The following is a 10,956-nucleotide window of genomic DNA, read 5'->3' as shown; positions in this document are numbered from 1 at the left end:
GGTCTTTTTGGTACTGTCCTCTACTGAGCAGTAAAAATACACTGTGTTGATATTTTAAATATCTTTTTAATATATTTAAAAACGTCAAAAGGAGTGGTAATCATTGTATTATGAAGGCACAGTAGAAGAACAACACAAAAGAGAATCCAAATTCTACAAAAGACCCATTGTCTTTAATTTGAAAAGATAATCTCCAGAAAAATGAGTTGAGAAACTTATGTTAAGTTGATTATATAACCATGTCAACCTGCAAACAGATGTAAAGAAGAGTTGATGAAGAGAGAATAGGCCAATGAGTAAATTACCGAACAACTTCTTCACATTCACATTTAAATGGCTTCTTTCTTCTCATTCATGGTGGAGTGTAAAACAAGGGACAAAATCAGAGGCTCAGCTGGCTAAGCCACCCAAATTCAAAAAGAAAATGTTTCTTTCTTTGTCGAATCGAAGATAACAATGAAGCGGAATTACCGAAGCCTAATCGACAAAAAACACTAAGCTATATAATTCAACCAAAGCAGTTATATTTGGTTTTGCATGAAAATGGAATCTTCTTCAACGCCTCCTCCTAAGTTCCGCTTCAGAGACCACTCTCTCATGGAATCTCAAAACTCCTCCGATTCCACCTCCGACGCCGTTTCCGTAACTCACACTCACGCCGACCTTCTAATTGAATCCATAACTGCAAGAGTATTTTCTTCAACTTCCTGCTCACTTTTTATTTATGGAAATTTTCTTTTCATTATTTATTCAATTTGTCTTATTGGTGGTTCGATTATTGGTTTAGGGCATTAAGCATTTGTGTGATGAACTTCTTGAGCTAAAGGAAGCAGCTAATGAAGATTTACAGAGAAACATATATGCCAAGTATTCCACTTTCCTTAGGTACTTAAAATCTCCAACTTTTACCTTTTAATGTTTATCATCAATGCTATATCCTATGTGATTGTAAGGGAATGCATGGAATTCCATGATCACGTGTGAGAAATGAACATTTTTTGTTGCATAAGGAATTTCATTTGAAAACGCACACTGTTATGGAAAGTAAAAACAAACATCTCTTGTTATGTATAAAATATTAAGAGATGTGAGAAACAACAATCAGGATAGTTTATATTAAATAGTTATTCTATGGAAGGTGGACTGGGGAATAATATTGTGGTGGTGATTGTGTTATGCTCTCTATGTGTAGAGTACTAGAGGAAGCTAGAGAAATGGAAAATGAGCTTGAGCAAATGGAAAACTACTTTGTATCTCATAGAAGACGAGTAAAGGATCTTATAGATCGAATATATCCAAAGATATTGTCCATAGATATAACCTTCGAAGATCATGTAAATGTTGTCCCATCTCCCCCCAGAGAGTTGGAAGCTCTTGTCAATGAATGTTTAGAGAATTTGGATATTCGCATGTCAGAAAACAAGATAGATGAAGCCCTGCACTTTCTAGAATCTGCAGAGGAGCATTATCAAAGCCTTCTGTTGCAAGATTGTTCCCATAGTGAGATGATGTTGTATGAATCTGCAATTTCTGAGAAAAAGTCCATGCTTATACAACAGTTGGCACAAATAGCTGAGAATAAAAGAACAGCAGGACCGGAACTTCAGAGGGCACTAGCTAAACTTTGCAGACTGGGTGATTATCAACTTGCTATTGATCTATTGCTCAAGCATTACCATTTGCGTATTGTGACTGGAACAGATAATTTACAGTGGGCAAAGTTATCTTCATGTGAGTTATATATAAGGGAACTTTCAAGGTTCGTGTTCTCAATCATTTCTCAAGCAGCAAGGAGCTTTGTGATGTTGTGTGGAGAGAATTCTCCGTGTACCTCAGAACTCATGCTTTGGGCTTATGAAGAAACAAAGTCATTTATCATTTGTTTTGACAAATACATTAAAGGCACCTCAGCAATGAATGGAGGATTGTCTTCTGCCATAAAAGCAGTCAAGTTTGCTGTCATTTATTGTTCTTTATTAGAAAATCAGAAATTAGTGTTGCAGCCATACTTAGTGAAGCATCTCTGTCCCTGCGTGGAAGAGATTTTAAACACGCATATAAAGCATTTTAAGAAAGTGATTGCAATCTTCTCAGTGAGCGATCCTTGGATTTTAGAGAAGTATCTTGTGTCTGGAGTGTTTGTTGTGGCTGGATCTTCAACGCTAGCAGTTGGGGAACAACATGACTACTGCTTGCTAACTACTAGTGGCCGAAAGGTTCTGACATTATTGCAGGTTTGTTCTATATATTATTAGATTGCTATATAATGTAAAGTAAATCGCAAAAGATGACTAGGTGACATGTTAATATAGAAATTCCCACATTGTAACCAAACTGCAATTTTCGTAGTTTTTTGCCAATGTACAATGGCAGGACCTCTTAACTTAGATTTGCAGAACTAACTATTAAGACTTAAACATCATCAGCCTATAAAATTGCTATCCCTTACTATTAAAACAAAGAGGCATTATCCTTTTTAGACTTTGATAACGTAAAAATTGTATAAATTAAAGAGAACCTATCATTTACCCACTTTCTTTTCTGTTTGGCTTGCATTATAAGCGGATACCATTGCATGAAAAAAAGTAGGAGAGATTATTATTGTTAATATTATTATTTAATTTGTTATTATTTGTTTATAATCAGGCGATAATAGAAGATATTTCTCCCTTAGTTTCTCTTCAAATGGGGAGTTTAGTCATTAGTGGAATCACTAACCTCTTCACAGAGTATATTGCTATACTTGAAAGAGCCCTTGCTTATGAAACAAGTTCAACTGAACAAGGTAGTCCACGAATGAAGTTTGCTGAGTCACTACCACAACAGGTTTCTATTTTGGCCAATTTATCAACGTTAGTGCGGTTTCTCTCTATCATGGTAAAAAATATCTTTAGCTGCACTGATCAGGCAGAATTACAAGTCTCGGAAAATCTTTCAATTGTTCATCGGCACCAAGGACTTAATGATTTCTTATTGTTTATTGAAAAGGCTTCTAATAAGTTGAGAAACGTGTTCTGCCAGCAATTAATTCTCAGAGTATTGTGTACTTACCATAGACATGAAATATTTTCAGACAGTCATTGCAATGGCCAGTTGGAAGCTAACACCATCCACAATCCAACGCCCTCTGGTATATTTCAGGTATTATTTTGACAAATAACCACTGAAAGACTAATGATTGTTATGATATATGAAGGCAATAGATTACAACGGGTGGTTCAATTACTTTTTCAAGACTTATCTTAGTTTGCAGCACTTCTTAATTTTTGAAATTGTCAAAAAAAAAAAGGTATTACAACCAGAAAAAAAAGGTGTACATAACCATGGATTAATATTTCTTATCTATTTTTGCATCCCAATATGTTTATGCAAGATTTTTATTTTGATTAAATTTTTTTGTCACTGTCTTGGACAGGTTTTATTTCTAGAATTGAGGAAAATAGAACAACTTGAGGAAGAGGGTGTGTTTGAAGTGAATTGGTTGATGGGATTACTGAGAGAATTAATGGAGTTTATGTTTATTTGGGTTTCCGAAAACAAGGAGATCCTTGCAACTGAAGAAGAGAATGTGAGCTCACAAACTGATGAAGCCAAACAGGTTTTTATATCCTTCTCTATTCTTTGTAGGTCTATGCTGAAAGAGTAAAAGCATCACCGCAGCTAATTTGCTATTTTTTTATCAATGTGGCTGCTATTCCCATTTACTGCAGAGTCCTTCTAAACCGGTCATCTAGTTCCTATGAAGTTTTGATCATTTCCATGTCAGTGTGTGTTCCTGTTTGTACCCAAAATTCACCAACATTTCTGGAAGACACTAGCTTCTTGGGTTGTTCATATTTTTCGTGTATGTTTTCTGGCGATAATATTATTCCAAATCTCTAACACCTTTGATGTAATATACAATAATATTCCTACATTCTTAATCACAAAATTCAATTGACTTCAGATGTGAGGCTTAGTAGAAATGTTCAATTTTTTTTGAGAAAGTTTGATGTAGTTTAAGTCTGGTGTCTAAGTAAGCGTGTTCAAATTTTAAATGGTGAAAATTCTTGGAACATTTTCTTTCTTAACCTCCAGTTGCCAAAATCAACTAAGAAGGGTCTCTTTAAAGCAGTCAGTAAATTTCATATTGACCCTGATATTGACCCAAACATAAATCCATTTTCGAGAGTATATGTTTGTTGGAACAAATTAGTTAGGAAAAATATGTTATAGATCTCACATGTGAGATCAATATAAGTGATTGTAAAACTCATTTTACAAACTAATTTTGTAAGTTTGAATGAGACTTAAAATCTACTTATTAATATGGTGATAGGTTTGGTATTGTCTATTCTAGAAGGAAAAAAACATGACAGTCAGGATGTCACAGGCATTATAAAACAGTCTGTTTGGGTGGGCGGGAGGATGTTATGTATTTTGAATCTCAGTTTGGAGGAAAAGCTGTGGAGAGTGAGGTCTCTCGAAATACCTAAGTTGTAATAGAGTTCTTGCCTAATTCCCTACTTCATTGGTAAGGAATAGACCTTGTATGAATAAAAGTGTATCTTTCTGTATTCAATAATCTTTCTGAGATTTTGGTTCTGTGGAGGGGTGGAAAATAGGGTATGGTGAATACAATAATGGAATAAAAAATGGGTGGCCTGAAAAAGTTAGTTCAAGAATTGGTATCATATGGTATAAGAACCATATAGATGAGTCTGTCCTTGGTTTATGCCTTGGAAATCTCACATATACAATTTTAATTATGTAAAGTGATTCTTATCCATTTTCTTTCTCCATTGAGCAGTTTCTTTTGGACGTGCAATTCTTGGTGGAAATTGGAATGTATGGAGGATATTTCTCCGACGATCCTTTGCTCCTTCTCACTCTCATGAAATCAACCTTCAATTCAGCTGGACTAGACCCTTTCAAGTAATGCATTCTTACTTATAGTGCTTTTACAAATTCAGTGTTCTTTATTAATCAAAGCTCTGAACCCAAAACTATCTAACCACTCGAAACATATTTCTCAAACAAAATGCACGTTCATAACCAGACAGTCCCTTTAAGTTCTCTTGTATGATTCCATTCGCATCAAGCCATGGTTCATCTGAAATCACATAATTTTTTCTATTATTTTTCTCTCTCTTGTTCTTCATAAAGAACTACCTTTGATAATCATAGAGTTTCCTCATTATTCCCATCTTTATTATATTTACGACTATATTCTCTATAATGGGAGGTTGTCTCATGATATTAAAGGTAATCAAAGTTTTAAACATGACCTAATATAGAGATATCTCCTGATGGTGTTCTGGTGTTCTTTTATAGAGATGTAGATGAAGATGATTGGGCAATAGATATTGCTACTAAAACAATTCAAAAGCTGTTGGAAATTGAGAAAGCAAGTTTGCAACCAGAGGAGCATTTAGTTGGCATCACAGAGGAGTCACATGAGCATGAGAACCAAATCAAACAATCCGCATATGGCAGTGATTTTTCCGAGGAAGTTGATACAAATTCTTCAGAGAACAATTTAGATGCAGAGAGAGATGAGGTTGCCAAACACGAAACAGAAGTTACTTTTGATTCAAAAACAGCTTCACCAGACATAGTATTTAGCCCTGAAGAGGGGATAATTACTGAAGGGAGTTTATGTTGATACTACAGACACTTCAAATTTAAGAACACTTTCTATGAGCACTTTGCAATTAGAGAATACTGATTTTGAAAGAGGCAACTGATACAAAAAATAAAGAATTGGTTCTAACACTGTCCTTTGTTAGAGAATATGAGTAGAATATTTCTCTGTTTTGTCTTTTCTATTTCTCTCTCTATTCTGTTTGTATACGTGTTACCCATTTTGTTAGATTTATGCTTTCTGTTAGTACTACAGAGTGAGTCACTCTTTTAGTAGCCTTTATATAACCTTTATATAACCTGATGTATTGTTGAATGATGAATAAGGAGAATACATACATTACCTCATTCCTGGTTATCAATTTCTATCATGGTATCCAGATCATAAATCTTTTTTCTCGATCCTGGCACATATCTCTTTTCCTTCTGCTCATAATGGGTACTCCTGTGCACCCTAAGACTACCTCTTCCCCTGTCCTTTTCTCCTACACTATCTTTGAGAAATTTACCGACACCAATTACCTTCTCTGGAAGCAACAAGTGGAGCCTACAATCAAAGCTCACCGCCTCCACCGCTATGTGGTTACTCCTCAAATACCACCTCAATTCCTCACACCTTCTGATCGTGACACAACTACTGAAAACCCTGATTTCAGTCTTTGGGAAACCCAAGATCAACTCCTCTTATCATAATTGTAATCCTCCTTGTCTGTGCCCTTCCTCACTTGCGTCATTGGGTGCACCCATTCATTTCAACTCTGGGAGAAGATTCACTCTTACTTTACCTCCCAAACTAGAGCCAAAGCTCACCAACTACGAACTGAGTTATGCACCTTGAAGAAAGGGGACAAATCCATCAATGAGTTTCTTCTTCGCATCAAAGCTCTCGTTGATGCTCTCACCTCCATTGGTGATCCTGTTTCTGAAACACAACCAACTGGACATTCTGCTTGAATGTCTTCCTACTGAATATGAGGCTTTCATCTCGCTCGTCAACAACAAACCATAGTTGTTCACCCTTGATGAAATAAAATCCTTTCTTGTTGCTCAAGAGGCACGTCTCAAAAGGTTCAAAACCCTGGACACCGCAGGCTCCCTCAACTTACTCACACAAATTCCCAAACACCTCCTATACACCCTGTTCTTCATTCAGCCACCTCCACTTCCTCTCCCACCTTACGTCACAGCTATTTTCAACCAGGCCGAGGCTATCGTGGCCGTCAAGGTGGTCGACCTGGTCGGGGCTCCATTAGTGCCAAGTTTGTCACAAACATGGGCATAGTGCCTCAATCTACTATAATTGATTTAATCCTACCTTCAGTCATCGGGAGTATCCAGTTCCACCATCTCACATCTATCCATCTCGCCACCCAACCCCTTATCCCTCACCACCATTGCAAGCGCCACCTCGGGCTCCGCTGCTCCCTGCTCCATATCAACCTTCTACATTTGCTGCTTCTGGTTACTTTGCATCAATGCAGTCACCCATGAAACAATCTCAGAACTGGTACATTGATTCTGGTGCTTCTCATCTTCTCACCCCTGATGCAACCAACTTAACAGATGCCTCATCTTCTCATGGTGGAGAAAATGTCTTCTTGACAAGGTTTGCCCGTTCAGTTGTCTGGTTCTGCTTCTTTTCAATCCAGTAATGATCCTTCTATTACCTTACATCTTACCAACGTATTACATGTACCATCTCTCAACAAAAATCTTGTTAGTGTTAGTAGGTTTTTTCGTGATAATCGTGTTTATTTTGAATTTCATCCCTTTGTTTGTTTTGTTAAATCTCAAGTTGATGATTCCATTTTATTAAAAGGGTCTCTTGGTTCAGATGGGCTCCACTGCTTCCGGTCCCTTCCACTGTGTCTACATCACCAACTTGTCTCTCCTTTGTTGTCTTGTCCACTGAGTCTTCTTGCCCATCATCTTCAAGTCTTGCGTCTTCATCTATCACCACTCCGCATCTTAGTTTATATTCCAAATGGCACAATACGCTTGGCCATCCCTCTCTTAATGTTTTAAATCATGTTCTTCAATTCTGTAATATGTCTTCCATTAATAAAACTTCAATGGATTTTTGTGTCCCATGCTGTATGGGAAAGTCACACCAATTTCCAACTTCTCCATCATCTAATCTTTATACTCATCATTTACAACTTATTTTCTGTGATCTTTGGGGCCATCTCATGTCACTTCATCCTTGGGTTATAGTTATAGTTACTATGTATCATTTATTGATACTCATAGTCGCTATACCTGGATTTATTGTCTCAAAAATAAATATGACACCTTACACATCTTCATACAACTTCAATCCAACGTTGAATTGCAGTTCAACCAGAAAATCAAAGAAGTGTAAACTGATTGGGGAGGTGAATTTCGTCCCTTCATTCACTATCTCAAATCCTTAGGAATTCATCACCGTATTATTTGCCCACATACACATCATCAAAATGGGCTTGTTGAACGCAAACATCGTCACATTATTTATGTGGGCCTCACTCTACTTTCACAAGCTTCCATACTATTGAAATTTTGGGATCATGCCTTTCACACGACAGTCTATCTTATTAATAGACTCCCCTCTTCAGCCCTACCACATACCATGCCTTATTCCACAATTTTTAACAAACACTATGATTACACTTTTCTTAAAATCTTTGACAGTGCTTGTTATCCACACACACAACACTATCACAATCACAAACTCTAGTTTTGGTCCATTCCCTACACCTTTGTAGGTTATTCATCTTGTCACAAGGGATATAAATGCCTAGATGTCCATGGCAAACTTTTTATTTCAAAGGATGTTATATTTGATGAAAATACTTTCCCTTTTCATTCTCAAACACGATCCCTTCCCCTTTGGCTTCTCCCACACGCACCATTCCTCTAGGAATTCTTCCTACTGTTAGTCCTCCCTCTCCCATTCAACATGCTTCTCCTTAATCCTCTGCTTTAAGACTTGTCTCCCATTTAATTTCTCATGCTCCTCCCACTACTAGGTCTTCTCCTCTACCTCTACCCATTGTTCCCTCCACAACTTCCACTCACCCCATGCAAACTTGTTCCAAATAAGGGATTATTAAGCCTAAACAATATCCCACTCTCCTTGTAAGACCCGTGAAATTAATTAATTAAATAATTAATTAATTAATAAATGCGAGTAGAAAGAGCCTTTATGACATTAATTATTGTTATGTGACGTGGAAAAGTACTAGCTCAAGTGGTTGAGAGTACTTTGTTTGTGTGAGAGGACTTGGGTTCGATTCTTATGTATGCCAATTATGTGTTGTTTGGTTTATTATTATTTTGTTTTGGTAATGTAATTGTGAATGGTGAGTGATAGTATAATCATAAGATTATAATGGTTATCACAAAAATGTGATTTGGCATAGTTGTTATGCTCTGTTCTTATGAGTGGAAGGTCATGGGTTCACACCTTGATGGACATAGAATAAGCTTTATTTTTGTTAAATATTAGTTGTGGTTTGAATGTGAAGAGGCAAAGAAAACCTAGCAGAAAATGGGGGTTTTGGGGTATTGTGTGGTTCTTTTTGGTAAGTTTCGAGTTTTGGTATCTCCAATGGGTACAAAGCATGTTATATGGGTTTAGTGTTGGATTAGAGTAAATGGGAATGGTATACATTGTTTTGTAATGCTTGTTCTGTGTTTTGGTATGTTTGTGCATTGTTAGAGTGAATTGTGCGCGTGATCAGACTCGAAACCCTGCAAGTCTCGTCCAAGCGACTCCATCTCGCCTAAGCGAGAGTTGTAGAGTCTCTTTTTTTGTTCTGGTGCGCGTTACTCGCCTAGGCGACCTTGGATGGGGTTGAGGGACTTAGTCTCTTGCTCAGGCGAGAGACACTCGCCTAAGCGAGGTCGCGAGGAAACCTAGATTGTTTTGAGCGCGAAACCTCGTCCAGGCGAGGAGTTTTGTGGGTTTGAGCGAACCAAGGTCTCGCCTAAGCGAGATGTCGTGATCAAGTTGGATGTGTTGCTTGCATTGTAGCTCAAGCGAGATTGAATTGGGTGTTTGGGCGAGAGATGATCTCGCCTAGGCGAACAGATCTCGTCTAAGCGAGATAACGTGATGTGGCCACTGTTTTAAGCTCGCTCAGGCGAGGTGAACTAGCCTAAGCGAGGTTGATGGCTTAGCTTGGGCGAGAGTCCCTGGCTTGAGCGAGTTTATGCGAAATTCCAGGTTTGTGTGTGCTTGTGTGCGTGATTTGGCTACTTTTTCCTAAGTATAGGAAGTATATGCATGTGGTGTGGTGTTTGGGCTTGAAGGACTAAGTCCAATAGGGGTCTGGGATGTGCTTGATGGTTGGACACATGATGGGCATGAAACTGGTTGAGTTCCCGTCGGCTACTAATGGGCGAGGAGTCCTTGGTATGGTGATTACATGTGTCGGACGCACGATGGGCAAGGAACTGTTATGTTCCCGTCAGCTACTATTGGGTGAGGAGTCCATAGTATGGTGATTGCGTGCGTGCTAGGGTCCAAGTTGAGAAGGCTTGGATGTTTTACTATAGACGAGGAGTCTGTAAGGCAGGACTATGAGCGGGATAGGCTCATAGGGTTGGACCACGAATGGGTTAGTTTCGTGGAAGCACAGTGAAGTCCCAAGACCTAATTCATGTATATGACTCATGAAGGACTATGAGATCATGGATGGGTAATTTGAAAACAATGAGATATTTAATTATGCTATTTTGGGGTGGGTGACATATTTATTTCATGTGTGTTTTTATCTATTATGCATAGCTCACCCTTTCTGTGTGTGTATGACAATGATCAGATAACTCGTTATCCGGGAGCAGATAATGTGACAGGTGGGCCAGGAGATGCATAGACTCGGAGCGAGGGATAACATGGGATTTTGTATATATATTTATTATTTTGGATAACTTTGTAACCCTTTTTGGGAGCCATTTGAATATTACTTCAGTTTTATAATTATGAACTCCTGTTTTTATTACATTGTATTAAAGTTTTAAATTTCCCGTGTTTTTGGGAAATGGTATCATATTAAATGAGGCATTTATTTTTATTTCTTATTTTTATATATTAAATATTAGTAATATTCCTTAGGGATGTTACACTACTTCTAACTATTACTGAACCCACGTCTGTCAAGCAAGCCTTGTCCACTCCTATTTGGCGGAATGCTATGCAAGAGGAATATGATGCATTAATGGCTAATAACACTTGGACTCTCACCTCTCTTCCTCTTGGTCGAAAGTCTATTGGGTGCAAATGGATATTTCATGTCAAAGAAAATGTTGATGGGACTATTAATAAGTATAAAGCATGTCTAGTAGCAAAGG

The 10,956-nt window shown here is 37.7% G+C and overlaps 1 pseudogene across 1 annotated transcript; it reads left to right on the top strand.

Moving 5' to 3' along the window:
- The first annotated feature begins 227 nt into the window (after positions 1–227).
- LOC114190355 (exocyst complex component EXO84B-like) lies at positions 228–10,679 on the top strand (annotated as a pseudogene). The gene is made up of 7 exons (XR_014996767.1): positions 228–690; positions 788–885; positions 1,193–2,234; positions 2,647–3,141; positions 3,416–3,598; positions 4,790–4,914; positions 5,314–10,679. The product of XR_014996767.1 is annotated as an exocyst complex component EXO84B-like (transcript).
- The last annotated feature ends 277 nt before the right edge of the window (positions 10,680–10,956 follow it).

This window comes from Vigna unguiculata, chromosome 7 (assembly GCF_037176805.1).
Source record: "Vigna unguiculata cultivar grain cowpea cultivar isolate G323 ecotype 2 chromosome 7, ASM3717680v1, whole genome shotgun sequence".
In the NCBI taxonomy this organism is placed as follows: Eukaryota; Viridiplantae; Streptophyta; class Magnoliopsida; order Fabales; family Fabaceae; genus Vigna; species Vigna unguiculata.
The sequence above is the reverse complement of the archived record's forward strand: the minus strand, read 5'-3'. Positions and strand labels throughout refer to the sequence as shown.